Source organism: Glycine soja, chromosome 16 (genome assembly GCF_004193775.1).
Source record: "Glycine soja cultivar W05 chromosome 16, ASM419377v2, whole genome shotgun sequence".
NCBI classification, from domain to species: Eukaryota; Viridiplantae; Streptophyta; class Magnoliopsida; order Fabales; family Fabaceae; genus Glycine; species Glycine soja.
The window spans coordinates 35,704,651-35,719,436 of NC_041017.1; the positions used below are offsets into that span (position 1 = coordinate 35,704,651).

Sequence of the window (14,786 nt, forward strand, 5' to 3'; positions counted from 1 at the left end):
CATAGCATTTTTGGTAGTGACAATAGTAGCCCATATATATATATAAATGATTATGAGTGATACAACAAAATCCAGGATAGATAAAACAACCCATACCAATTATACAAATTACAAGTTAATTATTATTTTTACATATTTTGATACACAATAAATAGCACCAACACAACAATGTTATATTTACTAATATATTTTTTAATATTAACTATTTTAATATAATTAATACTGTTATTTGAACAACATAGACATTATCTTCATTTTTTTTTCCTTCACCGTCTTCACCCATCTCCCTTTGTTACTAAAAAATGTTACTAAAAAATGTAACAATTACAGTAAAAGTTAATTTCTTATGAAACATGCTTCATTTAGCTTATTTTAAAAATTAATGTGATAACCTTTTTAATAGATGAAAATAAAGAAGAGTAATTATTTTAAAAAGAATTTTATAAACATACACTTATTAGTATTGGATATGATGACTTTACACTCCATATAAAACAAATTCAATAAACGACACCTGAATCTTTTGTTCATAAATTTAGGGACATGAAAGGTGCATACATTTTTCTAGTAGTGTCACAGTCCTACTATTGTACGTATCCCACTTTTTCTCTTTTTCAGAATGATAGATACCACCGCGCATATTGTTTCTGGTTCTATACTCCTTTCAGGACAGATTCCTCCATGAACAGTGGTATTTGGCTAAAGAGTCTTGTGTAGGTACGTATATAAAAAATAATTCGACACGCAAATTTCCAAACAGAGCACTAAAATGGCAAATATTACATACCTGGATATAACTAAATTTGGGTTTATACAACTGACTAATAAGATTTTAAAAAACAGTTTGCCATTGCAATTTCTACTTGATCATGATTTACTAAACATTTTCTTTGAGGAGTCTTTGTAATTGCAACATGACAATAATTAATTATGATTGTATCAAATATATTTGTCCATAGTATTTTCCAATACAAAAATCACGAGAAAACTATAACAACTGTGGTGGGTGAATGCATGCAAGTGATGCAACACAAACCTTGGGGTGGGGTTGATCCAATTCAGATGGCTATGACTAGGAGGGATGGTCTAGCTATAGGCCCAAAATGTTTGAACTTTGAATCTACATTTGGGCATATATATGTGTACTCTGCCAATACAAAACAATTATTTTATATTTTTATCATTTAATATTCAGTCTCTCTTTTACACTATTAATACATAGACCTTGAGTGAGTTTATCAGATGTGCATCAAGCATTTTTTTTTCTGTGGCTGTGCAAGATCTTTTACAGTTGCTGATGTGTGTAATTATAACCACCGCCATGATTGGTATGAGCCTCTGTCTAATCTTAAAGTAAAGCTTTTCTGCCTTTAAAGAGTTTTTATCTGCAATTTAAGTAACACGTTTAATCATAAAGTAATAGTATATACGTACCCTGAACAATGGTGGAAACAAAATTAACAATGATTGACATGGTAGTTATCGGACTAATTTAATAGTATGAATAACACAACAATTGATTCTGGGGGAAATAAAATAAAGTGAAAAAACTTGTGTAAAAGACAGATACACTTTGATAAAGGGGATCTAAATTGTTTTACAAAACATGAAACCATATTCGACTTAGCTGGAATTATGGTTAGAGTAACATGCCAGTAACTTTGTTACTTTGATTTTGATGTTACTCCACACCGGAAAAATGATATATATAGTAACATAACAAGCATAATTAATTAGATTTCTTTATTTTACACAAAGAATCAAATTTTAATTTTCTTTATGATATCAAGAGTCTAATCCATTTGATTCAACAGACTATAAGTGAGCTGTTAGAATCAAGAATTTAAAATTAATTTTATTCATTGAAAAATCATTGAACCCTAATCAATAAGGTTTAATATATCGTTAGTGGAAGCAGAGAATGGAGAATGGAGACACATGAGATGAGATGATGCAAGGAACAAAAGTTTATGCAAGTGCTATCAACCGACATGTTAGATTGATGGGCTTGTCCACTGGGCCACTCATGTTGGGGGTTGATGTCATAAAGATTTCGTACAACTCTTTCATCACATATGGACCCCTCCAAATACTTTTTTTTTTTTTCACAGTAAAGGGAATCTGCCGTCAATTCAGTTTTCACTATCAGATTAAATTAAACCACTGCTCTAACGAGGCACGTATCATGTTAATAAATTTAGTATTTATTTACTTGAGATAATGAATGCATTCTTGCATGCCCACTTTAAAATCAACCTTACCTTTAATAAGCATTATTCTTTCACATGTACCCGTTTTGCAACTATGTACAACTTAAAAGGCAAAGAGACAATGCTTGGCTTCATCAAGACCAGTGGCAAGGAACAGGAGCACGATAGCAAAAAAGCATAAACATGATCTTGTCTGCTATTGGTATTTAAGACCAATAAAACATTGAAAACATTGTGAACATTTCACGTGAATCATTGAAAACTACAATCTACTGTATCCTGAATGAAAGACCATTTGCAGAATTACCCTCCTCTTAAATGTCAAGTTGCCAAATTATTGTTGAAATTTATGGTGTGTGGACTCCAACTATGTATGGCCTGTGACACCCTCTACCCTTACATATATATTAATAAGGAATAAAAAATTTAAATATTAATTAAAAGTATTTTTAAAACATTTTTTTTAAACAAGTCTTTCAAAGGAGAAAAAGACTCACATTCATTTTCTTCTACATCATATTCAAACTTGTTCAAATAAATAATAAAGTATTCTCAACTCAACAAGGTCATCTAAGCTTCATACAATTAATATGGAACCTATATCCCAATGTCACATCCTATCAGAGCGTTGTGTTTCCGTGTCCTCTAGCATGAGGTTCTTCATAGTCATCCACCTATTCATCTGCTCCCCCGAACGCAAGTTCAAGATCATTACAGGATCCAAACACAACAACACACAGGGAGTGAGTTATCACATTCCTAACTAATAGAAAAACAAGACAATTAAATATACATATTATATAAATGAGATACCACTTGCTTAAACATAGCTCACGTAACTTCACCACTTCGTCATTCAAAATTCACTTTTCAATTATCAATCACATTACACAAGAATCCCACACTTCGATCAAGATATAATAACACATCAATTAGCAAGCATATGCAATAGTTATGCTAAGACTTAATCCTATATGCAATGTGGTACCATGTCAGTGAAAAACCACCCTGGGGCGCTTAGGAGTACATAACAAGACACACCACACAATGGGTTTGTCAGGTCACTCTCACTAAGTAAGATCATAGGGAGACCAGTCGGGATCACGATGTTTTGCGAGAATGCTCCAACCTTATGGGATCAGCATAGGCTTAAAGGAACACTCAAATCCGGTGACCCCCAAGGCCTACACTCCGAAGAGTCCGTCAGGGCCTCTCTCTCCTGATTCAAGTTCAACCCCTAAAATAATTTTTTTTACATGCAAACACTGCTCATGAATTATACAATACCCACGACCTTACACTCGTGTTTTAAACACGTTCAACACATATGCGCTACGATTTAACACTGGTTCCTAAATAGGAAACCTACATTTTCTCTTTAATATTGCGCATCAACGCTTTTCTCAAGATAACGATGGTCGGGTTATTGTACAATTCATAGCTCACAACACAAGTAATTTCACATCAAGTGTTAACTACACACTTATCCACAACTAGAACTCATTCACAATTTCACATCTCATAGTATCGCAATTCACCATCACATGTTTACATGTATCTCACAAATTAACACATGTTGAACTTTACACTTATACTCAAACTCAATAACAAGATTATAATCTCAAAGCAACATGTTCTTCTACAATTCATCACATACTCACAATTTGATCATCATTTCATATCCTCAATATAACAATTTATATAAAAGACTATCACAACATTAGGACTAAAACCCTTTAAATAATATTACACAATTATATCAAAATCATAGGTCGAAATATACAAATATCAAGAGCACAATTTATCAAGCAATTTTTATTAGGACATCAATATTTTATTTATAATCATAAAGGAAAAATTGCAATTTAATAAATATCTCAAAATAAAATCCCAATTTAATCTTCTAAGGATCCCTACACATGTTCTCACTAATCCTCAACTGTGAATAACTCATCCCTTAACTTTGAGCGGACTCACGTGTCTTCAGCCAGCGATAGCAACATCTCTAGCGGTTCCCTGAAATTCTTTCAATTATTCCTCCGACTGCTCCCATAAAATTCCCAAACGTCAGAGAGACGGAGAAGAGATTGAAACCTCCACTTGTACTGTCTTCATGCGATTCCTTTTTCTCCCTCCACGAATATTATCTCGCAAATCCCAACGGTAGAAGCGTGCGGAATTGAATTTCGAACAACATATCCAAATTTCATGAAAATCCAACGGCTAACAAAACCGGGATCATAGTTTTACCGAGACAATTTTGGGTTTCTGCGGGAAATTAAAATGCTACAAAGCGAAGGGTTTTCCTCTAAGCTCAGATATAATTTTGAAATTTCCAACGGTGAGAATGTTAGTAATTGGGTTGAGAACATGATACTCAAATTTCATGACGATCCAACGGTGAACGGATTCGAGATCGTCGTTTTTCTGAGACAGGTTTGGTGGGCTGCGAAAAAAAGAAAGGGTTTTGAGAGGAGGAGGGGAAAAACGAAAATGAGACAAAAAAAGAGGCAACTAACTTAACATAATTATTTATACCTAGGGTACTCAGCTTATTATTTGCTCTATATTTATTTATTTATTTATTTTTACTAAAAAGCTTTTTAAATTTATTTACGAAAAAAATGAAATGTTACATGACCAGGTATGGAGGCTTCAAAAGTAGGACTTGATCAGTTGCTCAAATTTGAGAGACAAAGTGTTCTGCCACAAGACGACGCAAAATCTTTACGGTGGCAGTCTTGGGCAAAGAATCAGTAATGAAGACCTTTTTAGGGAGTTTGAAAGATGCAAGATTCTTCTTGCAATATCTTAGCACCTCTGCATCATCAATGTTTGATCCTTCTCTTGGGATGACAGCACAATATATCTATTAAAAGGTACAAATAAATATGATCAATATATACAAATTTCAAAGAACTAATAGACACATCATTTGAGCAAATTGCAATACACAAATTTCTGAATTTTTTTCATTTATTCCTCTCCTAGTACAAACAAGAAAAAAGGTCATATACTAATCTTTTGAGAATTTTGAATTAATTATGAAGATTACGAAATATTGAACACTTTAAGGAAATTTTGGTAATATTGATGAAAAACAGTGAAGAGGTTCAAATAAAAATCGTCTGCTCTCAAATAAAAATCGTCACATGGTAATCCAAAGTAGTTTTTTGTCACATGGTAATCCAAAGCTAGTTCCATTTGCCAAAAGAGGTTCAAATAAAAATCGTCTGCTCTCAAATAGAAGAGTTTTCTTGTACACCACAAAATGTTGGTACATGATTAGAGTGTGATCTTTGAGGGCAGAAAGTGATAAAAGTTAAATGCCACATAAATCCTCGATTCGATTTGGTTTGACTTTCATGTACATGTTACTAAGAAATAAAAAAAATTATTAAATGTTTTATATCAAAATATATAAGAGATATATGATACAAAATAGTCTGTTCATAAATGATACATATTACTCTTCGGTATCAGGTATAGTTAGTGTGCTACTATGGCTAAAAGGAAGAGGAGATGAGTATCGAAACATTCTGGGTTTGGTAACAAGTATTATCTGTCAAGTAACAAATTATTAGGAGATATTCCTAGAGAAATCACAGATCTAAATGGATTGAACTTTTTGAACTTGTCCCACAACCAATTGATTGGTCCTATTCCAGAAGGTATTGGTAATATGGGATCGTTACAAACCATTGATCTTTCAAGGAATCAAATTTCTGGTGAAATCCCTCCAACCATTTCTAATTTGAGCTTTTTGAGCATGCTAGACGTGTCTTATAATCATTTGAAGGGAAAAATTCCAACAGGAACTCAATTGCAAACCTTTGATGCCTCCAGATTTATTGGCAACAATCTATGTGGTCCACCACTGCCCATAAACTGCAGCTCCAATGGGAAAACTCATAGTTATGAAGGAAGTGATGGGCATGGAGTGAATTGGTTTTTTGTTAGTGCGACAATTGGATTTGTTGTGGGACTTTGGATAGTGATTGCTCCTTTGCTGATTTGTAGATCATGGCGGCATGCCTATTTTCATTTCCTTGATCATGTGTGGTTCAAACTTCAATCTTTTTACTCGTATAGTATCACTGTTTAGTGTTGCTTACAACCAATGTTGTATCATTGTATTGCCAGGTTGTTCAATTTGCATTGTAGTTATTGCATTGTATTGTTCAATTTTTGGAATTCATTTTTGTAAAAATTTAATAAATTTTTTATCTTTACAAAATTATAATGCATTATTATTATTTGGTCTGAATGTAGATTCACATAAATTAAAATTATGAATTTTTATATTGATTATACATATATATAATGAATGTAAATATATTATTTTTAAATCAGTTATACATATAACTAAATATGTAATAAATAATTTGGAATGTTTAAATCTTACTTCAAGAAAAAAAATAATATATTTTAATTTTATGAGAACGAAAAATATCTTAAAATTTTATCTAGATAACTTTTCAATATTTTAATATTTATAAGATTAAAAATATATTTTAACCTTATAAAATATCAACAAATATTTTGTTTAACAGTTTTAAGAATTAAATAATTGATAGTAATCATAATTTTAAAAAATTAATTAACGTATTATACAAAATGTTGAGCTAAAGATCAATTAAGGGTATTTTTGAATGGTCATGGCCCAAGCATTCTTTGACATGGTCACTGCCCATGAAAGCTACCGATATCGCATCAACATTTACTCACTTCTTCCATTATAATGAACTGGAGGCTGAAAGTCGTAATCTTCATTTTTATACTTTTTAGATTATACAAAGTTGGAAAAATTAAAACATTATGTGGTGGGCGAATTAGTGAACAAAAATTATAAGATCTGCACAGGTTATTCTAATTTAATTCTAATTAAGAAATTAATTATTTTCCATTTTACTCCCTTTATGACAAATTTAATTTTTACTTATAAGCCGGTCTCTGATAAACCTTGTACCATATTTTAAAGCAAACCGTAACACATCATAAAACTTAGTGATCTAGTTTTAGATGTCTTTGTGTGTGTGCGATGTATTGTTAATATTTATAGCATCCTTCCTCATAAAATTTAGGGATATAAAATAATTTGATTTGCCTTTTATGTGTGTGTGCGTGATGTAATGTTAATGTTTACGACCAAGCTAAAAGTACAACAAAAATAATTTTTATCTGAAGGTTTTCTTGTAATAAATATAATGGCCGGGTGAAATTAGCCATAATCAAATTCTAATTTTTTTTATTTCCTTTTTATATACAGTGCCATATATAACAGGAAACTGAATTTGTCCGTTTTCACACTAGACTAACAGCGACAAGAATGAGAATGAATATAATTTTCAGCAACTTTGATCTGTAGACTCTAGGTTAGTATTAAAAACATAAAACAAAATATTATTGTAAACAACAACAACAACAACGCCTTATCCCACTAGGTGGGGTTGGCTACATGGATCAACTTTCGTCATAATGTTCTATCAAATACCATACTTCTATCCAAATCATTAAGTTTGAGATCCTTGTTGATCACCTCTCTTATAGTCTTTTTGGGTCTTCCTCTGCCTCGAATTGTTTGCCTACTCTCCATCTGGTCTACTCTCCTCACTACAGAGTCTACCGGTCTTCTCTCTACATGCCCAAACCACCTAAGTCTATTTTCCACCATCTTCTCTACAATCGGCGCTACTCCAACCCTCTCTCTAATAGCTTCGTTTCTAATTTTATCCTGTCGAGTCTTACCACACATCCACCGCAACATCCTCATCTCCGCTACACCTACTTTATTCTCATGTTGGCTCTTGACCGTCCAACATTCTGTTCCGTACATAAAGATGAAAATTATTGACTCTAACCTTTTTTTATGAAAAGAGGAGAGTATAAGGGAGGAAAGGAAGAACCAATAGAAAAATCAATTTTTGATTCAAAACGTCCTTAATTGCCCCTGTAGCTCAATGGTACGTAGAGACTTCAGTCTTGCAAACTGAAGGTCTGTAGTTGCACACTATGGTGGCATCCAATATTATTAATTTTTTTTCACTTGATTATGAAAAATGAATAAAGTACGAACTGATTAGATATTTTTTTCCAACTTATTTTCAGAGCATAGTAAATAATTTTTTTTTAGAATGTAAGTTGATAAAATTATATATGATAGAAATATGACACTCTTACAACAATTCATATAATTCAGTCAACGTCAATTTATTTATCTATTTCTAACCATCATATCATTTATTATACTTTATTTGTAACCAAAAAACTGATTTAAATAATAGTTAAAATTTGAAGACTAATTAAGTTAAATTTAATTACCTTTGATGTAAACTACTCAAAGTTTTAAAAAAATTCTTAATATTTTCTTAAAATAAAACTTTCATTTGATTTAAGCAATTCTATACGGTAAACTAAAAGAAAAAAGTTTCCTATTTTAGTATTTGGCACAAGAATAAATTATATTTCTTTGTAGATTGTTTAAGTTATCGTATGAATTTATTTTTGAGAATATTATATTGAACGTGAGTATTTTATGATTGTTTAAATTTGGCACTTGCAATTATTTAAAAAGTAAAATGGAAATAAAAATTATGTTTCTTCTCTTATTTAAGTTGATAAATTGTAAAAAATACAAAATATGATACTGATTTTTTTGAGAAAAAAAGTTAATATTCTTTTTCACACTTTTTTTATATAACTAATTAATTTTTATATGATAAAAAAAATAATATTCAGGTTCGAATACAATTAGAAATATATAATACAACAACCTTTCCAATTGATGACAATTAAATCTAATCTTTTTCTCATATATAAGAGAATATTATTTTGTGAATTGAAAAATTGATCAAAATTAAATAGGTAGCTTGGAATGAAATAATCCTTTTTTTATAGATTTTTTAACCGAAATAGTCTTTAAAATACACCCTTTTCCTATAATTGATTTATTCATCAATTATATTTTTATTTTTCTTGCTTGACTTAACTCGCAACATTTGTTGTCAATGAGAGGGAACTTGATAGGAAGGTAATGCAGTGACCTATGATTAAAGTTGAAGAAGTCAGACCATAACATGGCTGGACTTTGTGGAGTGTTCAAAAGTTCAAGATGAACAAATGGAAAACCTTGAGATGGACTTGATGGTGTGGGCTATGGTTTAGAAGACAATTTTCTTTTACATTATTTTTAGTTTGAATATTGAAAATTTGATAATTTAATATTAATTATTGGTTGGGATATGATGAAATAGAAGACTTAATTTTTTTTAAAAAAAAAATGTTGGACTTTTGTACGTAACAAAAGTTTGAAGTTTAATGATACCAAATTTTCATTTAATCAGTTCTATAGGGTAAATTAAAATAAAATAATTCTTATTTATTTTTGAAAAAAAAACTATACCAAAAAGAATGTTTCTTATTTTAGTATTCAGCACAAGAATAAATCATATTTTAAAAAAAAATATTTTAGTATTTGACACAATAATAAAAAAGGTAAAAAATAATGAAAGTGAAGAAAAAAAAAACAGGCAGGTTAGCAGTATAAATAATAGAAGTTTGATGATTTATATGCAGAAGCAAGAAGTAGACTTGTTTTGTATATATTCTTGTGTTGCATGACACATCATGAATTCCTCCATTATTTATATTCTTGTCTTTGTCCAGCTTTGGTTGTTTAGGTTACCATGCAGAGAGAGTGTGTGCATCCCAAGTGAGCGTGAGACACTTTTGAAGTTTAAGAATAATCTGAATGATCCTTCAAATAGGCTTTGGTCTTGGAATCATAATCATACCAACTGTTGCCACTGGTATGGAGTCCTCTGCCACAACGTCACTTCCCATGTTCTTCAGCTTCACCTCAACTCTTCACCTTCTACTGCTTTCTATCGTTACTATGATGGCTACGATTGGGAAGGTTATAGGGGATTCCAGTTTGGTGGAGAGATAAGTCCTTGTTTGGCTGATTTAAAGCATTTGAATTACTTGGACTTGAGCGCCAATGATTTTGAAGGTATGGCAATTCCTTCTTTCCTTGGGACAATGACTTCCTTGACTCACCTCGACCTCTCGTATACTGGATTCATCTGGAAGATTCCATTTCAGATTGGGAATCTCTCCAATTTGGTCTATCTTGACCTTGGAAGTGATTTTTTGGAGCCTCTGTTTGCTGAAAATTTAGAATGGGTATCAAGTATGTGGAAGCTTGAATATCTTCATTTGAGAAATGCAAACCTATCCAAAGCATTTCATTGGCTACACACTCTCCAATCTCTTCCTTCTTTGACCCACCTATATTTGTCATACTGTACGCTCCCTCACTATAATGAACCATCCTTGCTCAACTTCTCATCTCTGCAAACTCTCCATCTTTCCGCTACTATTTATTCCCCTGCCATTTCTTTTGTCCCCAAGTGGATATTCAAATTGAAGAAACTTGTTTCTCTTCAATTTAGGGGTAATGAATTCCCAGGTCCGATTCTTGGTGGTATTCGAAACCTCACACTTCTTCAAAATCTTGACTTGTTTAAAAATTCATTCTCATCTTCTATACCCGATTGCTTATACGGTCTTCATCATCTCAAGTTCCTGAACCTAATGGCCAGCAACTTGCATGGGACTATTTCTGATGCCCTGGGAAATTTGACTTCTCTTGTTAGACTTGATTTGTCATATAATCAACTTCAAGGAACCATTCCAACTTCTTTGGGTAATCTATGCAACTTAAGGGACATTAATTTCTCAAATCTCAAACTTAACCAACAGGTTAATGAACTTTTAGAAATTCTAGCTCCTTGTATTTCCCATGGACTCACAAATCTTGCAGTTGAGAGTTCATGACTTTCAGGCAATCTGACAGATCATATTGGGGCATTTAAAAATATTGACATGCTACATTTTTACGACAACTCAATTGGTGGTGCTCTTCCTAGATCATTTGGAAAACTTTCATCATTAAGATATCTTGATTTGTCCACTAACAAATTCAGTGGAAATCCATTTCAAAGTCTTGGATCACTAAATTGTCATTTCTTCTTATTGATGGCAATAATTTTCAAGGAGTTGTCAACGAAGATGATCTTGCAAATCTTACAAGCTTGAGGGGAATTGATGCATCAGGAAACAATTTCACTTTAAAAGTGGGTCCCAATTGGCTTCCTAATTTTCAGCTTTCCTATTTGGATGTGAGATCATGGAAGTTAGGTCCCAGTTTTCCATCGTGGATTCTGTCACAAAACAAACTTCTATATTTAGACATGTCTAACACAGGGATTATTGATTCTATTCCCACACAGATGTGGGAAGCACTTTCTCAGGATTTGTATTTAAACCTCTCTCATAATCATATCCATGGTGAGATTGGGACTACATTAAAGAATCCAATATCTATCGACAATACTGATCTAAGCTCAAATCACTTGTGTGGTAAATTACCCTATCTTTCAAGTGATGTGTGTCGGTTAGATCTTTCAAGCAATTCATTCTCTGAATCCATGCATGACTTTTTATGCAACAATCAGGACAAGCCAATGCGATTAGAATTTCTGAATCTTGCATCGAATAATTTGTCAGGAGAGATACCTGATTGCTGGATGAATTGGACATTTCTTGTGGATGTAAATTTACAAAGCAACCATTTTGTTGGGAACTTACCCCAATCCATGGGTTCCTTGGCAGAGCTGCAGGCTTTACAAATTAGTAACAACACACTCTCAGGAATATATCCAAGCAGTTTGAAGAAGAATAACCAATGGATATCCTTGGACCTTGGGGAAAATTATCTTTCAGGAACTATTCCATCATGGGTTGGAGAAAAGCTCTTAAATGTGAAAATCCTCCGGCTTCGATCAAACAGTTTTGCCGGCCACATTCCAAATGAAATATGTCAGATGAGTCTTCTTCAGGTTTTAGACCTTGCACAAAACAATTTGTCTGGCAATATTCTGAGCTGTTTCAGTAACTTGAGTGCCATGACACTAAAGAACCAAAGTACAGGTCCTCGTATCTATTCTCTAGCACCTTTTAGTTCAAGTTATACTTCCAGATATAGTATAGTTAATTAGTGTGCTACTATGGCTGAAAGGAAGAGGAGATGAGTACAAAAACTTTCTGGGTTTGGTAACAAACATTGATCTGTCAAGTAACAGGTTATTAGGGGAAATACCAAGAGAAATCACAGATCTAAGTGGATTGAATTTTTTAAACTTGTCCCACAACCAATTGATTGGTCCTATTCCAGAAGGTATTGGTAATATGGGATCGTTACAGTGTATTGATTTTTCGAGGAATCAACTTTCTGGTGAAATCCCTCCAACCATTTCACATTTGAGCTTTCTAAGCATGCTGGACTTGTCTTATAATCATTTGAAAGGAAAAATTCCAACAGGAACTCAATTGCAAACCTTTGAAGCCTTCAACTTTATTGGCAACAATCTATGTGGTCCACCACTGCCCATAAATTGCAGCTCCAATGGGAAAACTCACAGTTATGAAGGAAGTGATGAGCATGAAGTCAATTGGTTTTTTGTCGGTGCAACAATTGGATTTGTTGTGGGATTCTGGATGGTGATTGCTCCTTTGCTGATTTGTAGATCATGGCGGTATGCCTATTTTCATCTGCTTGATCATGTGTGGTTCAAACTTCAATCTTTTTACTCATGTAGTATCAGAGTTTAGTGTTGCTTAGAATACACCGATGTTGTATCATTGTATTGGCAGGTTGTGATCAATTTGTAGTCATTGCTATCTTCTTTTTTCAGATTTTAGAGCCTTATGTAAATTCTGTTTTGGGACGTAAAGATTTTCATATTGAGCATAATATCGCAGATGAATTCTTGTTAATTTTGTAATTTAGATCAACTAGATGTAATTCTATGATAAAAACATTTGCTAAATCCGGTAGATTAAAATTCAAATAGTTAGTAAGTACTCTTGGTTAAAACCAAGTTTTGAAATCACATGTTAGGTAAGTTGCTTAAGTTAATATTGAATGAGTTTTTTGAAACTTTAAGAAAAGTAACTTTAAAATAAATGTTTTTTATATAAGTGTTTTTTTAAGAAATAGATAAGATTCGTTTCTTAAAAAAAGTAAAAATAATTTAGACAAACATACCAAAAAAAAGTTACTTATTTTATTAAAATAATTAACCATTTATTTCAATAAATAAGTTTAAACAAATTGATGTATTATATTCGCTTGAAATCAGATTTCAAATATTCATTTGTTGTTGAGTATTACATCCATTTCTATCCAATTATTTGGGCTTATAACACATTCCTAGTATTGGCTGCCTTTGGAGCACAATTGAGACTTTTCTAGAGTTTCTATTGAACATGATTCAGAAAGTACGCCCTTAGAGCCTTAGAAGCAAACAAAATTTTATGATCAAAGTAAGCAAACCACATGACCACAAAATAAATGTTTACTTCTACTAGTCAGCATGTCTTGGATCACATTTTGAGCTAGCTAGTAATCAAATATATATATATATATATATATATTCTGCAATGTCAATTTTTTTTTTGAACCTATTTTTTAGTTCAACAATTGAGGTACGACAATTTAAATAATAAATTCTTCAGCTTGTTTGTAAGCTTAAGGACATTGATAATAGAATTTCAGAAGTTTTCTCGTCTTCATTTTAGTTCATACCCACGTTATTCTCTTTTCTGCATTTAATTTGCTTGCTGTCAAAGACTTGGCAACTTGTCATTGTTTAAACATTTGTTGCATTGTTAACATAGATGTATCCTAACTTGGTAAATGTTTGTCTTAACTTACAAATTCTTTCACAAAAATACCTCTGAAACTTATTCTATTTTTTCATAATTAATTTCTTATTTCGGAAACTGCAATACAAATGTTTGCTGAGTAGTCAAACTACACCTTAAGTACTGTTGGGGTTTGATCAGAACCTAGGATCATAGGTCGTAACACAAATTTTAGGTTCTTAATCAATGTGCCGTATAAAAAAAAAAATCTATCTTATTTAATAGTACTATCTGAAAGAGGTTGTCAATTTCTCTGTATATTTAATCTTATCCAATTTACAGAATAAAACACTCATATATGGAAGTTTTTTGAGGAACTGCACCTCCCAAGCCATAAGCCATAAGCCATAATTCTCTCACAATTGACAAGATAATCCTTTCACTCCATCTCTCCTCTTATTTATAAGCAATCTGCCATACTTCTTCTCTACCTAAGCTCAACAAACAGGTATCAACAATTAACAAACTAACGAACTGACTAACTCTAAATACTAACAGATATTCTTTTAAAACGTATTAGATGGAATGTTACTAATGCCTTTTAATTATGAGTAATTATCCAATAAATGAGTTAACTTAAAATGGAATATTCTTAACACACTTTTTAAACGGTCAAAGAACAATCATTTAGGTAGTATAGAAAGAGTTGGTGAGGGATAATTGTAGAGCATAATTGAGGAGGTGATGACACATAAGCAAATAGTGTGGTGTGGCAATATATACTTGACATGGCAGCCACGCAGCATATTGTCTTGTAGCTTAATATTTATATATTATAAATAGATAGATAGTGTATGCATCAAAGGT

At 32.1% G+C, this 14,786-nt stretch overlaps 1 pseudogene; it reads left to right on the top strand.

The window, feature by feature from the left end:
- Window positions 1-9,836: 9,836 nt before the first annotated feature.
- On the top strand, window positions 9,837-12,884 carry LOC114390023 (annotated as a pseudogene).
- Window positions 12,885-14,786: the final 1,902 nt, after the last annotated feature.